Here is a 27,991-nt window from a genome sequence, read left to right as displayed (position 1 = left end):
TTATCTCTAAATGAATCATGTCCGTTTCTTACCATTCGGGCTGCAGGCAGAGTTATCACGCGCTATTCACATGGGCATTAAACAGACACCTACATTTCAGCTGCCTGCAACACATTTAAAATGGGAGTGCAGTGAGGCAGCACAAAATGTGACTCATTTCGTGATTGAAGAAAATCAAATTCTCGCTTTTTGACGAGACTATACTGAGAACTGGTATTACATAGAAACCTCATTGAGGATAGAGCTACTGTGCACAACATTGACGAGGAGTGGTAAATAGCGATGGAAATCTCATACTCTAGTAGTACCAGATTCTTCTAACCATTTGGCAGATCTACAAATTGTGGGATGAATAAAACAGCCCTGTAAACACTTCCAAAAAACAACAAGTAGGCTACATTACAGAAAAATATGGGCATAACATTGAAATCAAAAGGAGAACAAATATATATATATATATATTAAAGACTATTTAATGAAGGAACCATGCATGAATTGAGTTACAATGTAGTTTATTGGTTGTCATAGCATTAATAAAAATAGTTCCAATTGTACAAAGTTGCTGTCAAATCACACTCAAACAAACAAATATGAATTAAATACATTTTCATGACTTTTGATCACAAGAAACACAGAAAGGTGACAACTACTCAGTTTTCAAAAGACACAATTTTATGTCATATCTTCCCTTTTGTGACTACAGACCAACATAACATGCTGAATAAGGGACTCAGACTGAGCATGTATAGGAAACATTATATGATCCACTAAATCAGGGCCCATATTCAGCGAGTAAGTGGGGACCAAAATTCCAGTAACTTGACCAAAATTCCAGTAACTTTACTAAAATTCCAGTAACTTTACCAAAATGACCAAATTTTCCACAAACCCTGGTTGGAGGATTCTGGATTTCCTGCTTATTCCCGTCTGATACTGGGAATCTTCAAACTGGGATTTCTGCAAAACCTGGACATTTTGGGAAAGTTACCGGAATTGTTCGAGCCTAGGTGTTGGATGGTCTGTCTTCATCCCATTTGTGTCATCTCCTGAACTTGCAGAAGGGTCTGCTGTAGGGCTGTAGGCGTTTCTTCTCTGGGGGCTTGTTGTACATGTAGGCCGAGTGGCACTGGTACTCCTCTCCATCTGGGTTCTCCATCATCTGAAGCTTGGCCTCAATCGCACGGATCGTCGCACTCGTACTTTGTACGGGAAAGAGGGGAAGAGAGAGAGTGACTGAGAAGGAGAGAGTGACTGAGAGAAGGAGAGGGTGACTGTGAGAAGAGAGTTATAGAGAGAGGAGAGAGTGACTGTGAGAAGGAGAGTTATAGAGAGAGGGAAAGAGTGACTGAGAAGGAGAGAGTTATAGAGAGAGGGAGGGAGTGACTGTGAGATTGAGAGAGTGACTGTGAGGAGAGCGAGTAAGTGGGGAAGCCAACTAGAGAGTGTGGGGGGAGGAGGGGGAAAAAGGAATTGTGTGCCGCCCTATGGGACTCCTGGCTGTGGCACTGCCTGGGATTGAACCAGGTTCTGTAGTGATGCCTCAAGCACGGCGATGCAGTGTCTTAGACCGCTGCGCCACTTGGGAGGCCCACTAACATGACATTTGACTTTTAGATGTTAATCATGGGTTAGTCTCATACACACCCTAATGAGATCTATCATACTGTAATTCATAAGCTTCTAAAACATGTATACTGTAGGAAAGGAGGGTGTGTGAAGCATGAAGAGAGAGAGTCGGAGAAAGAGGATGAGGGGCAAAGAGGCAGAGATCGGACAGACCTGAGACTGGTTGGTAAGTCCAGCTCTGCACTGCACGATGGCTCTAGGCTGGCAGGACCATTCTTATCCCCTCGGAAACCCTCAAACCTCTGGAAGAGATAGAGAGAGACAGAGAGAGAAACACAGAGAGAGAGAGAGAGACAGAGAGAGAAAGAAATACAGAGAGAGAGAGAGAGAAACAAAGAGAGAGATTGACAAAAACAAAAGCTAGGACACCTGTGAGACTTGTGATTAAAGTGATGAAATAATTATGAGATATGAGGAGAGGTTTTAGAGAATGAACTGCAACTTCCTCCCACATGACATAGCTGCTGAGCAGAGCAGAGCCTGAACTGGTAACCTCAGAGATGGGGAGCAGAGCTTCGGGGTGGGCTAACTTACTGTCGCACCATGGTTGGACCAGGTAACCAGAGCGGAGCCCGTTTAGCTCACAGTCGCACCATGGACCAGGCAGGTAGCGTGTCACTGTTTGTGTCTGGTGCTGTTTTTTGGTCAAATCCAAAGGCATTGTGGGGAAGCTGAACAGCACAGCAATATAACTGTGTATTAATTCCTCTCAAAACCACCCCTCAACTTCACCCACGCAACTGATGCAATGTGAGCCTGTGGAGAGAAGAACCACAACACACACTTCAGTACACCAGAAATGACTCATATCAGACTTACCAGGTTCAGTAATCAGTTAGGATCAAACTGCCATGATCACCATGTCCTGGTTTCAAAAAGCACAAGTTAGCTTTCTGATCCAGTATGGATGGATGGATGAATGGATGGATGGATACATTTATGACCATGACCCTCAAATACTCCCTTCTATTTGGCAAGGCTTTCTATAAGAATGTATCATATGTGTTCCGGATAGGCAAGGGCCACAGGTCTATTTTCTGCATGTGTGATCTGTTTCATATTTCTATCTTCAGATGATTTAGATTAGTGTCTCTTCCCTCCATTATCTGTAAGTACACAGGTTCAGAGGTCAGGCTCAGAGATGAGGCAATCAGCCTCTGAAGTGATGGAAAAATAAAATGATCCCTCGGTTAAAGACAAAGCTGAAGGGGATCTCCAGTACATGGCCTTGGTCAAGGTGACTTGACTTCACATGACAAAGAGAGATCATGACAATCACAAGGAACAGCAATTGCATACAAATCAATAGACTATATCGTTCAATCAATAGACTATATCCTTGAATCAATAGACTATGTCCTTGAATCAATAGACTACAGTAATCCCTCGTTTATCGCGGGGGTTACGTTCCGAAAATGACCCGCGATAAGTGAAATCCGCGAAATAGAAAACTTCTTTTTTTTTTACAATTAGCAACTATTACATGTATACAAATACAGTGACTCACGTGTAGGCCGTTTCACTGCTCTTCAGACTGGGCCGCTGCATCCTGACTGCGCTCTGCAGTGTTCTCTTCTTCTGAAGCCCGCGGTGCAGGTGTGTTTGTTCGGGAGAAGAGCATAGTGATAGGCAGCTGTTGTCGCTCTTTTTTCTTCTTTGCAAAAAGATCCTTGTACACCGACATGCCACCATCGATTACGTTGGAGAACTGTAATGAACGGCTCATCAAAGGGTCCCATTCCTCAGCTACTCGCTTAAGTTCAGTGGCCATTCGCACCATGGTTGCTAAGCGACCAAGCGTTAGTCCTTCCTTCCTTCCTGGCCAACTTAATGTAAATTTGCCAAGCTGTTTTATGTACGTACACATAACTGCACGAGACGACAAAATGATAGCACAATTCGTAGCATGTTTTGATACAAGAAGCGGGAGTGAGTTTTTAGCGAATCAGAATGCAGAGCACAATGCACCAAAAAAAAATAAAAAATGCATTATGAAAATCCGCGAAATAGCGAATCCGCGATAAGTGAACCGCGAAGTGGCGAGGGATCACTGTATATCATTGAAGGACCATTACTTGACCATCATGTTAGAAAGGTTCTACTCAGAATATCTCACTGAGTCAGACATGGTATATGGATGGCATATGGATGGCATATGGATGGCATATGGATGGCATATGGGTGGCATATGGGTGGCATATGGATGGCATATGGATGGCATATGGATGGCATATGGGTGGCATATGGATGGCATATGGATGGCATATGGATGGCATATACAGTTGAAGTCGGAAGTTTACATACACCTTAGCCAAATGCATTTAAACTCAGTTTTTCACAATTCCTGACATTTAATCCTAGTAAAAATCCCCCATCTTAGGTCAGTTAGGATCACCACTTTATTTTAAGAATGTGAAATGTCAGAATAATAGTAGAGAGAATGATATATTTCAGCTTTTATTTCTTTCATCACATTCCCAGTGGGTCAGAAGTTTACATACATTCAATTAGTATTTGGTAGCATTGCCTTTAAATTGTTTAACTTTGTCAAACGTTTCAGGTAGCCTTCCACAAGCTTCCCACAATAAGTTGGGTGAATTTTGGCCCATTCCTCCTGACAGAGCTGGTGTAACTGAGTCAGGATTGTAGGCCTCCTTGATCGCACATGCTTTTTCAGTTCTGTCCACAAATGTTCTGTTGGATTGAGGTCCGGGCTTTGTGATGGCCACTCCAATACCTTGACTTTGTTGTCCTTATGTCACGCCCTGACCATAGAGAGCCCTTGGTTCTCTATGGTGTTGTAGGTCAGGGCGTGACTAGGTGGTGTTCTAGTCACTGTATTTCTATGTTTGGGTTTAAGTATGGTTCCCAATTAGAGGCAGCTATTATCGTTGTCTCTAATTGGGGATCGTACTTAAGGTGTCCCTGTTTCCACCTGTATTTGTGGGATATTGTTTCGTGTATGTAGCACCACGTAGGTCACGTTTCGTTGTTTGTTTTACTGAAGTTTCACTTTAAATAAAGATGTGGAACTCGAATCACGCTGCGCCTTGGTCCGTCCATTATCACGACCGTGACACCTTAAGCCATTTTGCCACAACTTTGGAAGTATGCTTCGGGTCATTGTCCATTTGGAAGACCCATTTGCGACCAAGCTTTAACTTCCTGACTGATGTCTTGAGATGTTGCTTCAATATATCCACATCATTTTCTTTCCTCATGATGCCATCTATTTTGTGAAATGCACCAGTCCCTCCTGCAGCAAAGCACCCCCACAACATGATGCTGCCACCCCCGTGCTTCACGGTTGGGATGGTATTCATCGGCTTGCAAGCACCCGCCTTCTTCCTCCAAACATAACGATGGTCATTATGGCCAAACAGTTCTATTTTTGTTTCATCAGACCATAGGACATTTCTCCAAAAAGTGCGATCTTTGTCCCCATGTGCAGTTGCAAACTGTAGTCTGGCTTATTTATTGCGGTTTTGGAGCAGTGGCTTCTTCCTTGCTGAGCGGCCTTTCAGGTTATGTCGATATAGGACTCAATTAACTGTGGATATAGATACTTTTGTACCTGTATCCTCCAGCATCTTCACAAGGTCCTTTGCTGTTGTACTGGGATTGACTTGCACTTTTCATACCAAAGTACGTTCATCTCTAGGAGACAGAACGCGTCTCCTTCCTGAGTGGTATGACGGCTGCGTGGTCCCATGGTGTTTATACTTGCGTACTATTGTTTGTACAGATGACCGTGGTACCTTCAGGCGTTTGGAAATTGCTCCCAAGGATGAACCAGACTTGTGGAGGTCTACAATTTTTTTCCTTTTGATTTTCCCCATGATGTCAAGCAAAGATGCACTGAGTTTGAAGGTAGGCCTTGAAATACATCCACAGGTACGACTCAAATTATGTCAATTAGCCTATCAGAAGCTTCTAAAGCCATGAACATTTTCTGGAATTTTCCAAGCTGTTTAAAGGCACAGTCAACTTAGTGTATGTAAACTTCTGACCAACTGGAATTGTGATGCAGTGAATTAAAAGTGAAATAATCTGTCTGTAAACAATTGTTGGAAGAATTACTTGTGTCATGCACAAAGTAGATGTCCTAACAGACTTGCCAAAACTATAGTTGGTTAATAAGAAATTTGTGGAGTGGTTGAAAAACAAGTTTTAATGATAACCTAAGTGTACAGTCGTGGCCAAAAGTTTTGAGAATGACACAAATATTAAGTTCCACAAAGTTTGCTGCTTCAGTGTCTTTAGATATTTTTGTCAGATGTTACTATGGAATACTGAAGTATAATTACAAGCATTTCATAAGTGTCAAAAGCGTTTATTGACAATTACATGAAGTTGATGCAAAGAGTCAATATTTGCAGTGTTGACCCTTCTTTTTCAAGACCTCTGCAATCCGCCTTGGCATGCTGTCAATTAACTTCTGGGTCACATCCTGACTGATGGCAGCCCATTCTTGCATAATTAATGATTGGAGTTTGTCAGAATTTGTGGGGTTTTGTTTGTCCACCCGCTTCTTGAGGACTGACCACAAGTTCTCAATGGGATTAAGGTCTGGGGAGTTTCCTGGCCATGGACCCAAAATATCAATGTTTTGTTCCCCAAGCCACTTAGTTATCACTTTTGCCTTATGGCAAGGTGCTCCATCATGCTGGAAAAGGCATTGTTCGTCACCAAACTGTTCCTGGATGGTTGGGAGAAGTTGCTCTCGGAGGATGTGTTGGTACCATTATTTTTTCATGGCTGTGTTCTTAGGCAAAATTGTGAGTGAGCCCACTCCCTTGGCTGAGAAGCAACCCCTCACATGAATGGTCTCAGGATGCTTTACTGTTGGCATGACACAGGACTGATGGTAGCGCTCAACTTGTCTTCTCCGGACAAGCTTTTTTCCGGATGCCCCAAACAATCGGAAAGGGGATTCATCAGAGAAAATGACTTTACCCCAGTCCTCAGCAGTCCAATCCCTGTACCTTTTGCAGAATATCAGTCTGTCCCTGATGTTTTTCCTGGAGAGAAGTGGCTTCTTTGCTGCCCTTCTTGACACCAGGCCATCCTCCAAAAGTAATCGCCTCACTGTGCGTGCAGATGCACTCACACCTGCCTGCTGCCATTCCTGAGCAAGCTCTGTACTGGTGGTTCCCCGATCCCGCAGCTGAATCAAGTTTAGGAGACGGTCCTGGCGCTTAATGGATTTTCTTGGGCAACCTGAAGCCTTCTTCACAACAATTGAACCGCTCTCCTTGAAGTTCTTGATGATCCAATAAATGGTTGATTTAGGTGCAATTTTACTGGCAGCAATATCCTTGCCTGTGAAGCCCTTTTTGTGCAAAGCAATGATGACGGCACGTGTTTCCTTGCAGGTACATAGTTCACAGAGGAAGAACAATGATTCCAAGCACCACCCTCCTTTTGAAGCTTCCAGTCTGTTATTCGAACTCAATCAGCATGACAGAGTGATCTCCAGACTTGGCCTTGTCAACACTCACACCCGTGTTAACAAGAGAATCACTGACATGATGTCAGCTGGTCCTTTTGTGGCAGGGCTGAAATGCAGTGGAAATGTTTTTGGGGTATTCAGTTCATTTGCATGGCAAAGAGAGACTTTTCAATTAATTGCAATTCATCAGATCACTCTTCATAACATTCTGGAGTATATGCAAATTGCCATCATACAAACTGAGGCAGCAGACTTTGAAAATTAATATTTGTGTCATTCTCAAAACTTTTGGCCACAACTGTATGTAAACTTCCGACTTCAACTGTAGATGGTATATGGATGGCATGTGTATTTTTTTTATTTCATCTTTATTTAACCAGGTAAGCTAGTTGAGAACAAGTTCTCATTAACAACTGCGACCTGGCCAAGATAAAGCAAAGCAGTGCGACACAACAACACAGAGTTACACATGGAATAAATAAGCGTACAGTCAATAACACAATAGAAAAAAAAGAAAGTCTATATACAATGTGTGCAAATGGCATGAGGTGGTAAGGCAATAAATAGGCCATAGTAGCGAAGTAATTACAGTTTAGCAAATTAACACTGGAGTGATAAATAGCAGATGATGATGTGCAAGTAGAAATACTGGTGTGCAAAAGAGCAGAAAAGTAAATAAAAACAATATGGGGATGAGGTAGGTAGATTGGGTGGGCTATTTACAGATGGGCTATGTACAGCTGCAGCGATCGGTTAGCTGCTCAGATAGCTCATGTTTAAAGTTAGTGAGGGAAATATAAGTCTCCAGCTTCAGCGATTTTTGCAATTCGTTCCAGTCATTGGCAGCAGAGAACTGGAAGGAAAGGCGGCCAAAGGAGGTGTTGGCTTTGGGGATGACCAGTGAGATATACCTGCTGGAGCGCGTGCTATGGGTGGGTGTTGTTATCAAGACCAGTGAGCTGGGATAAGGCGGAGATTTACCTAGCATAGACTTATAGATGACCTGGAGCCAGTGGGTCTGGCGACAAATATGTAGCGAGGGCCAGCCGACTAGAGCATACAGGTCACAGTGGTGGGTGGTATAAGGGGCTTTGGTGACAAAACGGATGGCACTGTGATAAAGTGCATCCAGTTTGCTGAGTAGGGTATTGGAGGCTATTTTGTAAATAACATCGCCGAAGTCGAGGATCGGTAGGATAGTAGGTTTTACGAGGGTAAATGGATGGCATGTCGGCAGGTAGCCTAGTGGTTAGAGCGTTGGACTAGTAACGGAAAGGTTGCTAGATCGAATCCCCGAGCTGAGCTGAATCCCCAAGGTAAAAATCTGTCATTCTGCCCCTGAACAAGGCAGTTAACCCACTGTTCCTAGGCCGTCATTGTAAATAAGAATTTGTTCTTAACTGACTTGCCTAGTTAAATAAAGGTAAAATAAAAAAATTGATATGGCAACATACCAGTTACTTTCCTATTTTTGATCTATCTTATTTGCGGCTGGCTACATGTGTGTGTGTGTGTGTGTGTGTGTGTGTGTGTGTGTGTGTGTGTGTGTGTGTGTGTGTGTGTGGGGGGGGGGTCTGGACACAGACTTGTTGTTGTCCAAGGAGTGGGAGACGGGGGACAGGGTGTGCACAGAAGGGGTGTGATTTGGGACTATACAGGATTTCCTTAGTCCACACGGCAGCTGTCTATTGTTAGGGAAAGACCAGGGTCGCTGGAGTCCAAGAGATCTCCCCTAGCCCGGCCTAAAGGTACTGACGGACCGGCTGGCTACATGACTGCCTTTCAGCCAACGTTCTACACGACTGCCTTTCAGCTAACGTCCTGCACTACTGCCTTTCAGCCAACGTCCTACACTACTGCCTTTCAGCTAACGTCCTACACTACTGCCTTTCAGCCAACGTCCTACACTACTGCCTTTCAGCCAACGTCCTACACTACTGCCTTTCAGCCAACGTCCTACACTACTGCCTTTCAGCTAACGTCCTGCACTACTGCCTTTCAGCCAACGTCCTACACTACTGCCTTTCAGCTAACGTCCTACACTACTGCCTTTCAGCTAACGTCCTACACTACTGCCTTTCAGCTAACGTCCTACACTACTGCCTTTCAGCTAATGTCCTACATGCTGCCACCGTGCAGTACCCAACAACAGTCACACCACTGACCAGACCACAGGCAAACACAGTTGCATGCAGGACGCTAACATACAGGCTAACTCTGTACAACTTAATGACCTGTATTGGGCTAACCTTGCACCCTAACAGAGGAAGCCACGATGAATCACTGGCCATGGTGTGTGTGTGTGTGTGTGTGTGTGTGTGTGTGTGTGTGTGTGTGTGTGTGTGTGTGTGTGTGTACGCAAAGGCGAGAGGTTTCAGAGAGGGGCTCTTACCTTTACCTGTGCGTGTGCCCAGCGCACCACCAGCTTCTTGGAGAGGGCCAGCTTCCCATTCAGACAATGGATCGCCCCCGCTCTGCTTCCTGGAGATTGGAAAAAGAGTAGGTGTTTGATCCTCATGAAAATCATAATTTCCCCCATCAGAAACTAGGTCAGTAACATTACATTGTAGTCACTTAGCAGACACTCTTATCCAATACCTCTTACACAAATCATTATATCATCATTCCTTTTCATAGAGTGATGACAACAGAGACAATAATGGCTGATGTGTGTCTGCGTGTGTGTATGAGGCTAATACACATAGAGTTCCTCTGAATAACACCCAGGGGACTGCCTCCCATCACACTTCAGACAGAACTAGAGATCTCCATCTTACCGTTGGTGGAACCCTATTAAGTTTGAAACAATATTTTCACAGGGAGAGATGGTCGTCTATATCGTGCCTCTTGTCTATGCCGTCTATTTTTATTTATTTATTTTATTTCACCTTTATTTAACCAGGTAGGCAAGTTGAGAACAAGTTCTCATTTACAATTGAGACCTGGCCAAGATAAAGCAAAGCAGTTCGACACATACAACAACACAGAGTTACACATGGAGTAAAACAAACATACAGTCAATAATACAGTAGAAAAAAATAAGTATATACAATGTGAGCAAATGTGGTGAGTTAAGGGAGGTAAAGGCAAAAAAAGGCCATGGTGGCGAAGTAAATACAATATAGCAAGTAAAACACTGGAATGGTAGATTTGCAGTGGAAGAATGTGCAAAGTAAGGATAGAAATAATGGGGTGCAAAGGAGCAAAATAAATAAATAAATACAGTAAGGGAGAGGTAGTTGTTTGGGCTAAATTATAGATGGGCTATGTACAGGTGCAGTAATCTGTGAGCTGCTCTGACAGCTGGTGCTTAAAGCTAGTGAGGGAGATAAGTGTTTCCAGTTTCAGAGATTTTTGTAGTTCATTCCAGTCATTGGCAGCAGAGAACTGGAAGGAGACGCGGCCAAAGGAAGAATTGGTTTTGGGGGTGACCAGAGAGATATACCAGCTGGAGCGCGTGCTACAGGTGGGTGCTGCTATGGTGACCAGCGAGCTGAGATGAGGGGGGACTTTTCCTAGCAGGGTCTTGTAGATGACCTGGAGCCAGTGGGTTTGGCGACGAGTATGAAGCGAGGGCCAGCCAACGAGAGCGTACAGGTCGCAGTGGTGGGTAGTATATGGGGCTTTGGTGACAAAATGGATGGCACTGTGATAGACTGCATCCAATTTATTGAGTAGGGTATTGGAGGCTATTTTGTAAATGACATCGCCGAAGTCGAGGATCGGTAGGATGGTCAGTTTTACAAGGGTATGTTTGGCAGCATGAGTGAAGGATGCTTTGTTTGCGAAATAGGAAGCCAATTCTAGATTTAACTTTGGATTGGAGATGTTTGATGTGAGTCTGGAAGGAGAGTTTACAGTCTAACCAGACACCTAGGTATTTGTAGTTGTCCACATATTCTAAGTCAGAACCGTCCAGAGTAGTGATGTTGGACGGGCGGGCAGGTGCAGGCAGCCATCGGTTGAAGAGCATGCATTTAGTTTTACTTGTATTTAAGAGCAATTGGAGGCCACGGAAGGAGAGTTGTATGGCATTGAAGCTGGTCTGGAGGGTTGTTAACACAGTGTCCAAAGAAGGGCCAGAAGTATACAGAATGGTGTCTTCTGCGTAGATCGGTGGATCAGAGACTCACCAGCAGCAAGAGCGACATCATTGATGTATACAGAGAAGAGAGTCGGTCCAAGAATTGAACCCTGTGGCACCCCCATAGAGATTGCCAGAGGCCCGGACAACAGGCCCTCTGATTTAACACACTGAACTCAATCAGAGAAGTAGTTGGTGAACCAGGCGAGGCAGTCATTTGAGAAACCAAGGCTATCGAGTCTGCCGATGAAGATGTGGTGAAAGCCTTGGCAAGGTCAATGAATACGGCTGCACAGTATTGTTTCTTATCGATGGCGGTTAGGATATCGTTTAGGACCTTGAGCGTGGCTGAGGTGCACCCATGACCAGCTCTGAAACCAGATTGCATAGCGGAGAAGGTATGGTGGGATTCGAAATGGTCGGTAATCTGTTTATTGATTTGGCTTTCGAAGACCTTAGAAAGGCAGGGTAGGATAGATATAGGTCTGTAGCAGTTTGGGTCAAGAGTGTCCCCCCCTTTGAAGAGGGGGATGACTGCCGCTGTTTTCCAATCTTTGGGAATCTCAGACGACAAGAAAGAGAGGTTGAACAGGCTAGTAATAGGGGTTGCAACAATTTCGGCAGATAATTTTAGAAAGGGTCCAGATTGTCTAGCCCGGCTGATTTGTAGGGGTCCAGATTTTGCAGCTCTTTCAGTCTATAGCTTTTGACTAGCCCTAACTTTTCATGTTCGTGAGCTAATCTTTTCTTGGAATTGAAAGATGTGAAATGGTTGGTTTGGTGTTGTACCTCTTTGGTGTGGAAGTTAACGAAGCAGTATCCTCAGGGCTGGCCCTCCATTGGTCCAGACTTGTGGAACAGGAAGTCAAACTGTTTCACCTTCCCAAACCTCTCCAGCAGCTTCACCAGGTGGTACCTGTAGAGGGAGGGAGGGAGAAAAACACACAAACAATACTGCGGTTAGAGCATTGGGCCAGTAACCGAACGTTTGCTGGTTCGAATCCCCGAGGTGAATTGGTGAAAAATCTGCCAATGTGCCCTTGAGCAAGGCACTTAACCCTAATTGCTCTGTAAGTCGGTCTGGATAAGAGCATCTGCTAAATTACTAAAATGGCCCCCCAAAAAATCATGTCTCTCAGTTTTGATTTGCTGTTTCAAAGTACTTAGTCACTTTAAAGTAACATTTTGTAATCTCCAAAACACATTAATGAATGTCATTCTCAATACAGGCCTATGTGCCTTTATGAATGTCTACTATCAACTAAGAACATGATAACATAATTGGTTAACGTTCCTTTGTCACAGACAGTGCATCCTATTCTTAATTAACATATACATCATCCATCCATGTAACATAACTACAGTATATTAGGCATCCCGGTCAGCTGACCCTGATTAGAATGACAGGTCTCTTAACACCTTTTTAGGCACAGTAAATCTTATATCCACACAATGCAGAGGATACGGCAGCAGGACAATGAGAAAATAAAACAGAGGAAGCTTGAATTCCCAACAGACTCTAATTCAAGAAAAACATCCACTACTGCGTGCATTAGGCTAGCTGCCGTGCTGCTGTAACCTATAGAATTCGTGGGAAATGTTATGTTATTAGCAATGGGATTCATTCTCACTAACATCCAGGAACCATTAATAATATGAACGGTTAGTGCTATCCGGGATCCTTCGGACATCCCTAACCTTAACCCCTACCCTTACCATAACCCCTACCCTTACCATAACCCTCAGGTTAACCCCTACCATAACCCTAACCTTAACCCTTATCTTAAACATTTAACATTTCAACTTCAATGTGGTAACGTCAGAGTTGGTACATCCCAAGGATCCCAGATAGCAAGAGTCTAATATTAATTGTTTGACCATCTGACTGTGAGAAGGTCTAGACTATAGCCTCATTGTAAACAAGTTAGGCTAGGAGGAGTCCTCTACAGTGGTACATGCTGTCCTAGACCAGCCCGGCCTTGTACGACTCAATAGACTCATTGGATTCATTAGTCATAAACATGGCTAACAGTTGTACCAGTGATAGGAGGAACTTGAGACACTAGAGGGCCTCCAGACACAAGAGTCTCAACATTGTAAGAAAATTACGGCCTACAGTCGTGGCCAAAATCTTTGAGAATGACACAAATATTAATTTCCACAAAGTTTGCTGCCTCAGTGTCTTTAGATATTTTCGTCATATGTTACTATGGAATACTGAAGTATAATTACAAGCATTTCATACGTGTCAAAGGCTTTTATTGACAATTGCATGAAGTTGATGCAAAGAGTCAATATTTGCAGTGTTGACACTTCTTTTTCAAGACCTCTGCAATCCACCCTGGCATGCTGTCAATTAACTTCTGGGCCACATCCTGACTGATGGCAGCCCATTCTTGCATAATTAATGCTTGGAGTTTGTCAGAATTTGTGGGTTTTTGTTTGTCCACCCGCTTCTTGAGGACTGACCACAAGTTCTCAATGGGATTAAGGTCTTTAAGGAGATTAAGGACCCAAAATATCGATGTTTTGTTCCCCAAGCCACTTAGTTATCACTTTTGCCTTATGGCAAGGTGCTCCATCATGCTGGAAAAGGCATTGTTCGTCACCAAACTGTTCCTGGATGGTTGGGAGAAGTTGCTCTCGGAGGATGTGTTGGTACCATTCTTTTTTCATGGCTGTGTTCTTAGGCAAAATTGTGAGTGAGCCCACTCCCTTGGCTGAGAAGCAACCCCACACATGAATGGTCTCAGGATGCTTTACTGTTGGCATGACACAGGACTGATGGTGGCGCTCAACTTGTCTTCTCCGGACAAGCTTTTTTCCGGATGCCCCAAACAATCGGAAAGGGGATTCATCAGAGAAAATGACTTTACCCCAGTCCTCAGCAGTCCAATCCCTGTACCTTTTGCAGAATATCAGTCTGTCCCTGATGTTTTTCCTAGAGAGAAGTGGCTTCTTTGCTGCCCTTCTTGACACCAGGCCATCCTCCAAAAGTCTTCGCCTCACTGTGCGTGCAGATGCACTCACACCTGCCTGCTGCCATTCCTGAGCAAGCTCTGTACTACTGGTGGTGCCCCGATCCCGCAGCTGAATCAAGTTTAGGAGACGGTCCTGGCGCTTGCTGGACTTTCTTAGGCGCCCAGAAGCCTTCTTCACAACAATTGAACCGCTCTCCTTGAAGTTCTTGATGATCCGATAAATGGTTGATTTAGGTGCAATTTTACTGGCAGCAATATCCTTGCCTGTGAAGCCCTTTTTGTACAACGCAATGATGGCGGCACGTGTTTCCTTGCAGGTCCCCATGGTTGACAGAGGAAGAACAATGATTTCAAGCACCACCCTCCTTTTTGAAGCTTCCAGTCTGTTATTCGAACTCAATCAGCATGACAGAGTGATCTCCAGCCTTGTCCTCGTCAACACTCACACCCGTGTTAACGAGAGAATCACTGACATGTCAGCTGGTCCTTTTGTGGCAGGGCTAAAATGCAGTGGAAATGTTTTTGGGGGATTCAGTTCATTTGTATGGCAAAGGGGGACTTTGCAATTAATTGCAATTCATCTGATCACTCTTCATAACATTCGGGAGTATATGCAAATTGCCATCATACAAACTGAGGCAGCAGACTTTGTGAAAATGTATATTTGTGTCATTCTCAAAACTTTTGGCCACGACTGTACATACATTCTACACAGCCTACACACTGACGTTTAAAGGAATAATCCATACCCCAGAAATAAAAATCATGAAACTGTCAATTTGGTGAAAGCCTATGTTGTATCAGTGGATGAAATAAAACGTAATGCTGCACTCGCTCTGGGCAAGAGACCAACTGCAAGTTGAACTGGCTCTGGGCAAGAGACCAACTGCAAGCTGAACTGGCTCTGGGCAAGAGACCAACTGCAAGCTGAACTGGCTCTGGGCAAGAGACCAACTGCAAGCTGAACTGGCTCTGGGCAAGAGACCAACTGCAAGCTGAACTGGCTCTGGGCAAGAGACCAACTGCAAGCTGAACTGGCTCTGGGCAAGAGACCAACTGCAAGTTGAACTGGCTCTGGGCAAGAGACCAACTGCAAGCTGAACTGGCTCTGGGCAAGAGACCAACTGCAAGCTGAACTCGGTGGGATAGACTCCTAAATTGATAGTGAAGTTTGTTTACGGCAATTTTACCGTCAGCTAGCGACTTCACATGCTGACATTGGGATTATTGTGTGTAGCTACCTTTGCTAGCTAGCGAGCTAGCCAGCCCAGAGAGAGAGCATTGCATTGTATGTTTTGTCAACTTGAATCCCAACAGATTTCCATAACGATTTTTCTAGCATCCTTGATATAACAAAATTTAATATTTGTAAAAAAATATTTTCACATATTAGTGTTATTTTACATTGTTTAACACTGTTAATCATAGGAAGTAGTGGTTTACGGGGTGGATTATCCCTTTAAGTAGAAGTGATTATGAGAGTTCTCTCAAACACCCCTACAGTAGCCTAGAACACAGAGAGAGGTTAAGAAAACAGTAAAGGATATACTGTATGTCTAGTCCAGGCTGTAATATAAATGGGGGAGGAGCAGTCTGAACAAGATGCAGACAATTTCATATGTCCATGTCGACTGTCTGTATTAGTGGGCAGCCTAGCATGCAGTCTGTGCGTAGGAGAGTGTATTTTCTCTGTTGTCCAAGCCAAATATCACTGCCCATGCACGTCATGAGTCTATGCTGCACGCTACTCATTCACAGGGGTCATTATAAGAGCATCTCCAGCGTAGACTGGGCATGACCAGATCATGAATAGAAAGGTTACCTTGTCATACAGTCATAACATAACCTTTATATTCATTATCTCTTATGGAATCCTCACTCTAAAACGGGTAGTCGTTGTGTCATAGTCATTTGTGATGCACGGGTTGACTCACAAACAGCCCTCAGGGTTATATCAGCTGGGCGGGTGGGTTTAAGGTCAGGAAATATTGTGTGGATTGAATAATAATATAGCAATGCCTTAAAAAAATCCATTAATCCATCATTAATCCATCATTAATCTACCATTCATCTACCATTCATCTACCATTCATTTGTCACTCATCTATCATTAATTTATTATTCTTGTGAATGCTACGCTACAAGACTGTTTTACTAGACCAACTGGTAAATGGTGTCTTCAGTGATATTTTCAACCTCTCCCTGACCGAGTTTGTAATACCTACATGTTTCAAGCAGACCACCATAATCCCTGTGCCGAAGAAAGCGAAGGTAACCTACCTAAATAACTACCGCTCCGTAGCACTTACGTAGCACCATGAAGTGCTTTGAAAGGCTGGTCATGGCTCACTTCAACACCATTATCCCAGAAACCCTAGACCCACTCCAATTCGCATACTGCCCCAACAGATCATGCAATCTCAATCGCACTCCACACTGCCCTTTCCCACCTGGACAAAAGGAACACCTATGTGAGAATGCTGTTCATTGACTACAGCTCAGCGTTCAACACCATAGTGCCCACAAAGCTCATCACTAAGCTAAGGACCTTGGGAGTAAACACCTTCCTCTGCAACTGGATCCTGGACTTCCTGACAGGCCGCCCCCAGGTGGTAAGGGTAGGCAACAACACATCTGCCACGCTGATCCTCAACATGGGGGCCCCTCAGGGGTGCGTGCTCAGTCCCCTCCTGTACTCTCTGTTGACACACGACTGCGTGGCCAAGCATGACTCCAACATCATCATAAAGTTTCCTGACGCCTGATCACCGACAACGATGAGACAGCCTATAGGGAGGTCAGAAACCTGCCAGTGTGGTGCCAGGACAACAACCTCTCCCTCAATGTGAGCAAGACAAAGGAGCTGATCGAGGACTGCAGGAAAAGGAGGGCCGAACACATCTCCATTCACATCGACAGGGCTGTAGTGGAGCGGCTTGAGATTTAAGTTCCTTGTCCAAATCGCCAACAAACTATCATGGTCCAAACACACCACGACAGTCGCGAAGAGGACACGACAACACCTTTTCCCCCTCAGGAGACCTAGAATATTTGGCATGGGTCCCCAGATCCTCAAAAAGTTCTACAGCTGCACCATCGAGACCATCCTGACTGGTTGCGTCACCACCTGGTATGGCGGCACCGGACTAGAGGGCGCTACAGAGGGTAGTGCGTACAACCCAGTACATCACTGGGGCCAAGCTTCCTGCCATCCAGGACCTATATACAAGGCGGTGTCAGAGGAAGGCCCAAACAATTGTCAATGACGCCAGTCACCCTAGTCATAGACTGCTCTCTCTGCTACCGCACGGCAAGTGGTACCGGAATGCCAAGTCTAGGTCCAAAAGGCTCCTTAAAACTTCTTATGGCTGCAATCCCGTTAACGGGATCGATATGACAACAGCCAGTGAAAGTGCAGGGCGCCAAATTCAAACAACAGAAATCTCATAATTAAAATTCCTCAAGCATACAAGTATTTCACACCATTTTAAAGATACACTTCTTGCTAATCCCACCACAGTGTCCGATTTCAAAAAGGCTTTACAGCGAAAGCACCACAAACGATTATGTTAGGTCAGCGCAAAATCACAGAAAAACACAGCCATTTTTCCAGCCAAAGACAGGAGTCACAAAAAGCAGAAATAGAGATAAAATGAATCACTAACCTTTGATGATCTTCATCAGATGACACTCATAGGACTTCATGTTACACAATACATATATGTTTTGTTCGATAAAGTTTATATTTATATCCAAAAACCTCAGTTTACATTGGCGCCATGTTCAGAAATGCCTCCAAAATATCCGGAGAAATTGCAGAGAGCCACATCAAATAACAGAAAAACTTATCATAGACTTTGATGAAAGATACATGTTTTACATAGAATTAAAGATAAACTTGTTCTTAATGTGTCAGATTTCAAAAAAGCTTTACGGCAAAAGCACAATATTCAATAATCTGAGAACAGCGTTCAGCCACAAAAGGAAGCCATACAGTTACCCGCCAAATTGTGGAGTCAACAAAAGTCATAAATAGCATTATAAATCTTCACTTACCTTTGCTGATCTTCGTCGGAATGCACTCCCAGGATTCCCACAAGAAATGTTTGTTTTGTTTGGTAATGTCCATCATTTATGTCCAAATAGCTACTTTTGTTAGCATGTTTGGTAAACAAATCCAAAGTCACGAAGAGCGTTCACTAAAAGCAGACGAAATGTCAAAAAGTTCCGTAATAGTCAGTAGAAACATGTCAAGCAATGTATTGAATCAATCTTTAGGATGTTTTTAACATAAATCTTCAATAATGTTCCAACCGGAGAATTCTATTGTCTTCAGAAGTGCGATGGAACAGAGCTCCCTCTCATGTGAACGCGCATGGTCAGTGCATGTTCAGGTCATGGCAGACCTTACTCATTCCTCTCTCCTTCGGCCCCATTTCACAGTAGAAGCATCAGACAAGGTTCTAAAGACTGTTGACATCTAGTGGAAGCCGTAGGAAGTGCAAACTGACCCATATCCCACTGTGTATTCGATAGGCGATTAGTTGAAAACCTACAAACCTCAGATTTCCCACTTCCTGGTAGGATTTTTTTCTCAGGTTTTTGCCTGCCATATGAGTTCTGTTATACTCACAGACATCATTCAAACAGTTTTATAAACTTCAGAGTATTTTCTATCCAATACTAATACTAATATGCATATATTAGCAACTGGGACTGAGGACCAGGCAGTTTACTCGGGGCACCTTTTCATCCAAGCTACCCAATACTGCCCCTGCAGCCATAAGAAGTTAAAGGCTTCTACCCCCAAGCCATAAGACTGCTGAACAATTAATCAAATGGCCACCAGACTATTTACATTGACCCCCCCCCCCCTTGTTTTTACACTGCTGCTACTTGCTGTTTTATCTATGCATAGTCACTTTACTCCTACCTACATGTACAAATTACCTCGACTAACCTGTACCCCCGCACATTGACTCGGTACCGATACCCCTATATATAGCCTTATTATTTTGTGTTAATTTTTACTTTATTTAGTAAATATTTTCTTAACTCTATTTCTTGAACTGCATTGTTGGTTAAGGGTTTGTAAGTAAAGAGAAGGGAGGGCCAGAAAATACATTTGGGAAAGAGTTGGTGAAGTGGTAAGAGGATGATAGCAGTGGCGGTTATGTTATGTGTGATGATTGTGAGGTGCTATACAAATTCGACAGTCACAAGATCGGACTTCAAATAGGCCAATGGCAGGTCAAGGGAACTGTAGCCTACTGTTCATATGGGTAAAATGGAAACTGAAATCTGGACACTGACTGTAGGTCTATAACCTCTCACAGAGCCTTAACATTAACTCCTGCAGAATGAAACATTTCTTGCACTAAAATGATACACCAAATGTAGGCTACATTTTTACTGGGGAACAGGAGTGGAGAAATATGATTTATTTATTTCAGTATCTTGAGAGAATGTGAATGTGCAGTTAGATACCATCTGTAGAGGTGCTATATTTATCCGCATCATAAAAGCTGATAGTATTTCAACCACATTAAATATGCATCCAAGCTGAACTGAAATCTAATCAGAAACATGTTGGGTCGTTTACACAGGTTTCTATTTCCTTACAACCAGTCAAACTGATGTCATTTTCATGTTTTGCACTGAATATTTTTCCTTTTTTTATTTTAAGTCTTTGCTCTGAGAAAGAAGCAGAGATGACAGGGAAAACTTTACCAATGTCAACTAGATTGAAACATTCATTCTATCATTTATGACATTATTCTGGTGAGTAAACATTTATTTAGTCTTCTAGGTCAACATTTTACATTTACATTTAAGTCATTTAGCAGACGCTCTTATCCAGAGCGACTTACAAATTGGTGCATTCACCTTATGATATCCAGTGGAACAACCACTTTACAATAGTGCATCTAACTCTTTTAAGGGGGGGGGGGGGGGGGTTAGAAGGATTACTTTATCTGTAGATCTGTAGTATCTGTAATATAACATATAATGACAGAAGAGACGCTGCATCTACAGTATCTAATTAAACACAAGTTGACTAACAAATAGTCTACCAAAATGTCGAACATTATAACCAGAAACATATTTAAAACCAGGCAAAAAAAGAATCCTGCACCACCTGTCAAATCGTCCTGCCTTCTCTTAACTAACCTATCACATATATACGTCCTGCCTTCTCTTAACTAACCTATCGCATATATACGTCCTGCCTTCTCTTAACTAACCTATCACATATATACGTCCTGCCTTCTCTTAACTAACCTATCGCATATATACGTCCTGCCTTCTCTTAACTAACCTATCGCATATATACGTCCTGCCTTCTCTTAACTAACCTATCGCATATATACGTCCTGCCTTCTCTTAACTAACCTATCACATATATACGTCCTGCCTTCTCTTAACTAACCTATCACATACAGTGGGGAGAACAAGTATTTGATACACTGCCGATATTGCAGGTTTTCCTACTTACAAAGCATGTAGAGGTCTATAATTTTTGTCATAGGTACACTTCAACTGTGAGAGACGGAATCTAAAACAAAAATCCAGAAAATCACATTGTATGATTTTTAAGTAATTAATTTGCATTTTATTGCATGACATAAGTATTTGATCACCTACCAACCAGTAAGAATTCCGGCTCTCACAGACCTGTTCGTTTTTCTTTAAGAAGCCCTCCTGTTCTCCACTCATTACCTGTATTAACTGCACCTGTTTGAACTCGTTACCTGTATAAAAGACACCTGTCCACAACCTCAATCAAACAGACTCCAACCTCTCCACAATGGCCAAGACCAGAGAGCTGTGTAAGGATATCAGGGTTAAATTGTAGACCTGCACAAGGCTGGGATGGGCTACAGGACAATAGGCAAGCAGCTTGGTGAGAAGGCAACAACTGTTGGCGCAATTATTAGAAAATGGAAGAAGTTCAAGATGACGGTCAATCACCCTCGGTCTGGGGCTCCATGCAAGATCTCACCTCGTGGGGCATCAATGATCATGAGGAAGGTGAGGGATCAGCCAGAACTACACGGCAGGACCTGGTCAATGACCTGAAGAGAGCTGGGACCACAGTCTCAAAGAAAACCATTAGTAACACACTACGCCGTCATGGATTAAAATCCTGCAGCGCACGCAAGGTCCCCCTGCTCAAGCCAGCGCATGTCCAGGCCCGTCTGAAGTTTGCCAATGACCATCTGGATGATCCAGAGGAGGAATGGGAGAAGGTCATGTGGTCTGTTGAGACAAAAATAGAGCTTTTTGGTCTAAACTCCACTCGCCGTGTTTGGAGGAAGAAGAAGGATGAGTACAACCCCAAGATCACCATCCCAACCGTGAAGCATGGAGGTGGAAACATCATTCTTTGGAGATGCTTTTCTGTAAAGGGGACAGGACGACTGCACCGTATTGAGGGGAGGATGGATGGGGCCATGTATCGCGAGATCTTGGCCAACAACCTCCTTCCCTCAGTAAGAGCATTGAAGATGGGTCGTGGCTGGGTCTTCCAGCATGACAACGACCCGAAACACACAGCCAGGGCAACTAAGGAGTGGCTCCGTAAGAAGCATCTCAAGGTCCTGGAGTGGCCTAGCCAGTCTCCAGACCTGAACCCAATAGAAAATCTTTGGAGGGAGCTGAAAGTCCGTATTGCCCAGCGACAGCCCCGAAACCTGAAGGATCTGGAGAAGGTCTGTATGGAGGAGTGGGCCAAAATCCCTGCTGCAGTGTGTGCAAACCTGGTCAAGAACTACAGGAAACGTCTGTCGCAGCCGGCCGCGACCGGGAGGTCCGTGGGGCGACGCACAATTGGCTTAGCGTCGTCCGGGTTAGGGAGGGTTTGGCCGGTAGGGATATCCTTGTCTCATCGCGCTCCAGCGACTCCTGTGGCGGGCCGGGCGCAGTGCGCGCTAACTGAGGGGGGCGGGTGCACGGTGTTTCCTCCGACACATTGGTGCGGCTGGCTTCCGGGTTGGAGGCGCGCTGTGTTAAGAAGCAGTGCGGCTTGGTTGGGTTGTGCTTCGGAGGACGCATGACTTTCGACCTTCGTCTCTCCCGAGCCCGTACGGGAGTTGTAGCGATGAGACAAGATAGTAATTACTAGCGATTGGATACCACGAAAATTGGGGAGAAAAGGGGATAAAAAATTTAAAAAAATAAAAATAAAAAAAAAAAAGAACTACAGGAAACGTATGATCTCTGTAATTGCAAACAAAGGTTTCTGTACCAAATATTAAGTTCTGCTTTTCTGATGTATCAAATACTTATGTCATGCAATAAAATGCATATTAATTACTTAAAAATCATACAGTGTGATTTTCTGGATTTTTGTTTTAGATTCCGTCTCTCACAGTTGAAGTGTACCTATGATAAAAATTACAGACCTCTACATGCTTTGTAAGTAGGAAAACCTGCAAAATCGGCAGTGTATCAAATACTTGTTCTCCCCACTGTATATACGTCCTGCCTTCTCTTAACTAACCTATCGCATATATACGTCCTGCCTTCTCTTAACTAACCTATCACATATATACGTCCTGCCTTCTCTTAACTAACCTATCGCATATATACGTCCTGCCTTCTCTTAACTAACCTATCACATATATACGTCCTGCCTTCTCTTAACTAACCTATCGCATATATACGTCCTGCCTTCTCTTAACTAACCTATCACATATATACGTCCTGCCTTCTCTTAACTAACCTATCACATATATACGTCCTGCCTTCTCTTAACTAACCTATCACATATATACGTCCTGCCTTCTCTTAACTAACCTATCACATATATACGTCCTGCCTTCTCTTAACTAACCTATCACATATATACGTCCTGCCTTCTCTTAACTAACCTATCACATATATACGTCCTGCCTTCTCTTAACTAACCTATCACATATATACGTCCTGCCTTCTCTTAACTAACCTATCACATATATACATCCTGCCTTCTCTTAACTAACCTATCACATATATATGGGCGATGGCAGATGGGTGCGGTTGTACAAACAGCTGACCCGCGCACCACTAATAGTCATCACAGGTATGTTGGAAGCAAGACATAAAGCCACAGGTAGCCTAACTGCCAAAATAAAGGAAACTATTAACAAGTGTCTTAATAGGGTGTTGGGACACAATGAGCCAGAATAGCTTCAATGCCCCCTTGACATGAATTCTACAAGTGTCTGGAACTCTGTCGGAGGGACGCAACAACATTCTTCCAATTTGGTGTTTTGTTGACGGTGGTGGAAAACTCTGTCTCAAGTGCTGCTCCAGAATCTCCCATAAGTGTTCAACTGGTGTGAGATGTGGTGACTGACGGCCATGGCTTATGGTTTGCATAGTTCTTCTGCTCATCGAACCATTCAGTTACCACTTGTGCCCTGTGTATGGGGCATTGTCATCCTATGTGGGCATAGCTCTGTTGTGTACAACAGAGAAGCTTGGGCCAAAGTTACTTTTATAGTTCTGTCCAGCACCGTTATATTTAATCCTAGAAAGGTATGTAGCATAGGAGGGAGAGTACAGGGGGTTCTGGGCTGCATCCCAAATGGTTCCCTATATAGTGCACTACCTTGGTCCAGGGACCACTCTGGTCAAAAGTAGTGCACTATATAAGGAATAGGATGCCATTTGGGCCACAACCCTGGATGTATTAATGTCTTCCCTTGGCCTCCCTGGAGATTTCTCTCCAAGGAGAATTTCTCACTTTCCCAGACTCCACCCTCTGCATGATGGAATGGTGGGTCTTCCTGCGACCTGCTGCTGGCACAGATTGAGGAATTGATAGTGGACTGATACACCGGGAAGGACCACGGGAGGGGACGGACCACTTCTGGCCTTTAACAAGACCACAATGCACTTCTCCTGGGGGCTATAAAGCGTGCTGGCCAGCAGGAGGAGGAGGTGGTAGGGGGAGGTAGGGGGAGGTGGAGGGGAGGAAAGGTCCGCTGAGGGGAAGAGTGATTTCCTTGCTTGAGGGTGCTCTTCTGTGAAAGCATGAAGCTGAGCCAAGCAAGACATCTGTTAAATGTCTAAAGAACAACAAAGGGCCCAGCACTTGCAAATCCTCCACTCTAAGGCCATCTATTTGAGGACTGAGGAGTGAGTCATTAAGGGAGGATCTGAATACTCATTCTCAAACTGGGCACCAGAAAGAAACAGGGGGAAAAGCAAGACAAGGATAGAACAAAACATCCGTTTGATTGGTGAGCCATCCGTTACACTGGTCCAATGTCTGACATGACCCAGAGGCCATGTTTCATGGTTATCTCATGTGGACACGAGGTAAAAGAGGCAGTCTTTCCAAGCAGGTCTTTCCTGGTAAAGCGTAAGTTAAAGAGGGCAGTGATGTCTCCCAGCCAGGTCCTTCCTTCCTTCCATCTTTTTCGCTTCCACCTCCACCGTGTGGGCATGGTCCTGTGTCCAGTCTGTAGCCCCCCCAGTCTAGTACCACAAACAACCTGCAGCTCAGACAGCACATGCTGGATCCATCACTGGTCGTGAATGGGCCCCAATGGAGCATGGACAGACAGGTCAACATGTCAGCGCCTAATCAACACTGTAGCAGCAGCCCCTCTCATTGTGTGAATGGAGTGAGTGGAGCTGTGTGTGTGTGTGTGTGAGGGAAACCTGCCTGGGCATGCGGGTCGAGCAGGCGGCTCTGGGTGTTGATGTTGTTGAACGGTCTCTTCATTGTTTCTGTCACCTGTTGACTGACACCATCTGTAAAGACACACTGCTTTAGCTAAGGCAGCCGGTGGCTGGAGACCAGTGCACAACATGTTTTATATGGTATCAGATCTGCTGCTCAACAGCTCAGCTTCCTCTCCAAAAACAAATGACCTTTTTCACAACCCAAAACTATGTTTTGGAATTTGTTTCATTAGTCCATTGTTGACATAATCCCAAAATGTTTTGCTTGTCAGCAATCTAGTTTTCAACATATGTAACTTTCAAAATACAGAAATCATCCCTGTATGATGTATTTTGCCTCATATGATGCAGGTAGAGAGAGAAACAGAGAGGTAGAGAGAGAAACAGAGAGGTAGAGAGAGAAACAGAGGTAGAGAGAGAAACAGAGGTAGAGAGAGAAACAGAGAGGTAGAGAGAGAAACAGAGAGGTAGAGAGAGAAACAGAGAGGTAGAGAGAGAAACAGAGAGGTAGAGAGAGAAACAGAGAGGTAGAGAGAGAAACAGAGAGGTAGAGAGAGAAACAGAGGTAGAGAGAGAAACAGAGAGGTAGAGAGAGAAACAGAGAGGTAGAGAGAGAAACAGAGAGGTAGAGAGAGAAACAGAGAGGTAGAGAGAGAAACAGAGAGGTAGAGAGAGAAACAGAGAGGTAGAGAGAAACAGAGAGGTAGAGAGAGAAACAGAGAGGTAGAGAGAGAAACAGAGAGGTAGAGAGAGAAACAGAGAGGTAGAGAGAGAAACAGAGAGGTAGAGAGAGAAACAGAGAGGTAGAGAGAGAAACAGAGAGGTAGAGAGAGAAACAGAGAGGTAGAGAGAAACAGAGAGGTAGAGAGAGAAACAGAGAGGTAGAGAGAGAAACAGAGAGGTAGAGAGAGAAACAGAGAGGTAGAGAGAGAAACAGAGAGGTAGAGAGAGAAACAGAGAGGTAGAGAGAAACAGAGAGGCAGAGAGAAAGAGAGAGAGAGAAAGAGAGAACATAGCTTAGCAGCAGTTGTAGGAACCATGTGGTGGTTTTAAAAGAGTTAACATTTCCTGCCAGGTTTCTGAGTGCTACTGTAGCTCCAGAAGCCCTGGGGGGATCTTCCAGTTTGGACTTTCCTTCCAGAAATGAGTGATCAATGGCTCTGAGTCTTTGTTCCAAATGGCACCCTATATTTAACCAGGGCCCACCACAGATCTGGGAGGCAGACTAAGCCCCTACCCATCTCCTTATCACCACCACAATCAATCTCTGACAGAGAATATACATTAGGGGAAAAAATAAGAACTTACAGCACAGCTTTTTACCTCACATCTCAATTACCCACTTATTTGGGCTCCCGGCTCGAGATGAACATACACACATACATACATACATACATACATACATACATACATACATACATACATACATACATACATATATGCCTGTATGCTCATTTTCTGAGGGAGAGCCCTGAAGTGGGTCTTGCTACAACAAACACTAGGAGCATGTGAACTAATGAATCTTACCAATCACCAGCCTGTGGGCATATTCTGTTGTTTTTCTTCTACCAGGCAGCATGCATCTCAAATGGTACCCTATTCCCAATCCAGTGCACTACTTTTGTCTAGAGCCCTATGGGAATAGGTTGCCATTGGGGAGGTACACCAGGTTATTTAAAGAAAAACAGAAGGTAGTTTGGAAGGAAACGCCTGTCTAGACACCAGCCCAAGCAAGCTGTACATTTTCCAGGAGCCCACCAGCCAATCCCACCTTGTGCTGCCCCTCCACACACCTCCTCTACCCTGCTCCTGAACAAAAGAGAGCAGCCAGCGAGCTACAGGTTGACAGAGTAAACAGGCCAGATGAGTGAGAAATGATGGCAGCCACTCAGCAGAACAGGTCGCCATGCCCGAGTGCCTCTCTTTCACACGCCCAACGTCATCTGCTCATTCTCCAGCCCTCACAGACACATAGCTAATCAATCATACAGGCTAGTCACAGCGGCCACTCCGCTGGGCTGGGAGGTGTAAGAAGCCAGGCGTGCTCCGTCTCAATAAATCTTTTCTTGATTCTTCACATCCTCTCTCCTCACCTTTTCAAAAACGCATTGTAGAAGGATGTGAGGAGATAGAATGCAAGGACAATGATGTAAATGACAATTAGAAAGACTCATTGAGAGTGAGTCCAGGATTAATGGGCCACATGGATTCACTCACTCTGTGATTTTGGGATCGATGTTACCGATCCACAGGCGATGGCCCTCGTGTGACGAACTTTCTGAAATGATAGAGGCATTCTCCACTGCTGACGGTGCTTTCGTGGGTTTCTTGCTTTCTGAAACAATGGTGACATCCTCATTGTCTTTAGTCTCCACTGCACAAGGGGTCGTTTTCTTGCATTCTGAAACTATGGAGACATCCTTGTCCTTCACTGCTGATGGTGTGAATTCCTTGTTTTCTGAAATGATTGAGGGACTCTCCACTGTCTCTACTGCAGAGAGAATAGGTTTCTCGCTTTCTGAAACAATGGACGCACTCTCCACTTCAGGCAGTGTGATGCCTTTGTTTTCTGTAACAATGGGGGAACTCTCCACTGCAGACTCCATGGGTCTCCTAAGAGAGGGAGCACACATTTTAGTAATACACTCACAAAGCCTTTGACAAAATAATGTGACCCAAAACAAGAATAAATACTGATAAATCCCTATGAAAATAATAAACAGTTATCAAGTAGCCTAACCACAAGCTATCCATTTTTGCTATCATAACCTACTTGTCACTGCATTGTTTAGCCAGAAACATTCGCTAGCTAGCTAGTTGACGTTAGCAATTCAGCTAACTATTATTGGCAAGGGATCGAACTAGATGACTAAAGATAAACTATAAAATACCGTTGTTTGTATGATGTTTATGCTCGCTTTACTATATGAATTTGCCATGAGCCTTTGCCATAGAGTTAACGTGTTTGTATCAGACGTTTAACTTACCCTTTTCGGTAGAAACGTTCGCCTGACAGCGAACAGTTCAACTACTCCACGTCTGGTGATTACTGTATATAGTACGTCAATACACATCTATAATTTCGTTAAAATACTTTGGTACACAGTACTCCGGTGAGCTAGCTGCTAGCCGCGAGATTGCAAAACAAAGGCGCTATTTAATGACGTTGTG

The 27,991-nt window shown here is 44.1% G+C and overlaps 1 pseudogene; it reads right to left on the bottom strand.

Moving 5' to 3' along the window:
• Positions 1-495: 495 nt before the first annotated feature.
• Positions 496-27,984, bottom strand: LOC139538069 (probable RNA-binding protein 18; annotated as a pseudogene).
• Positions 27,985-27,991: the final 7 nt, after the last annotated feature.

Source organism: Salvelinus alpinus, chromosome 1, assembly GCF_045679555.1.
Source record: "Salvelinus alpinus chromosome 1, SLU_Salpinus.1, whole genome shotgun sequence".
NCBI classification, from domain to species: domain Eukaryota; kingdom Metazoa; phylum Chordata; class Actinopteri; order Salmoniformes; family Salmonidae; genus Salvelinus; species Salvelinus alpinus.
This window is presented reverse-complemented; position numbering and strand designations above follow the sequence as displayed.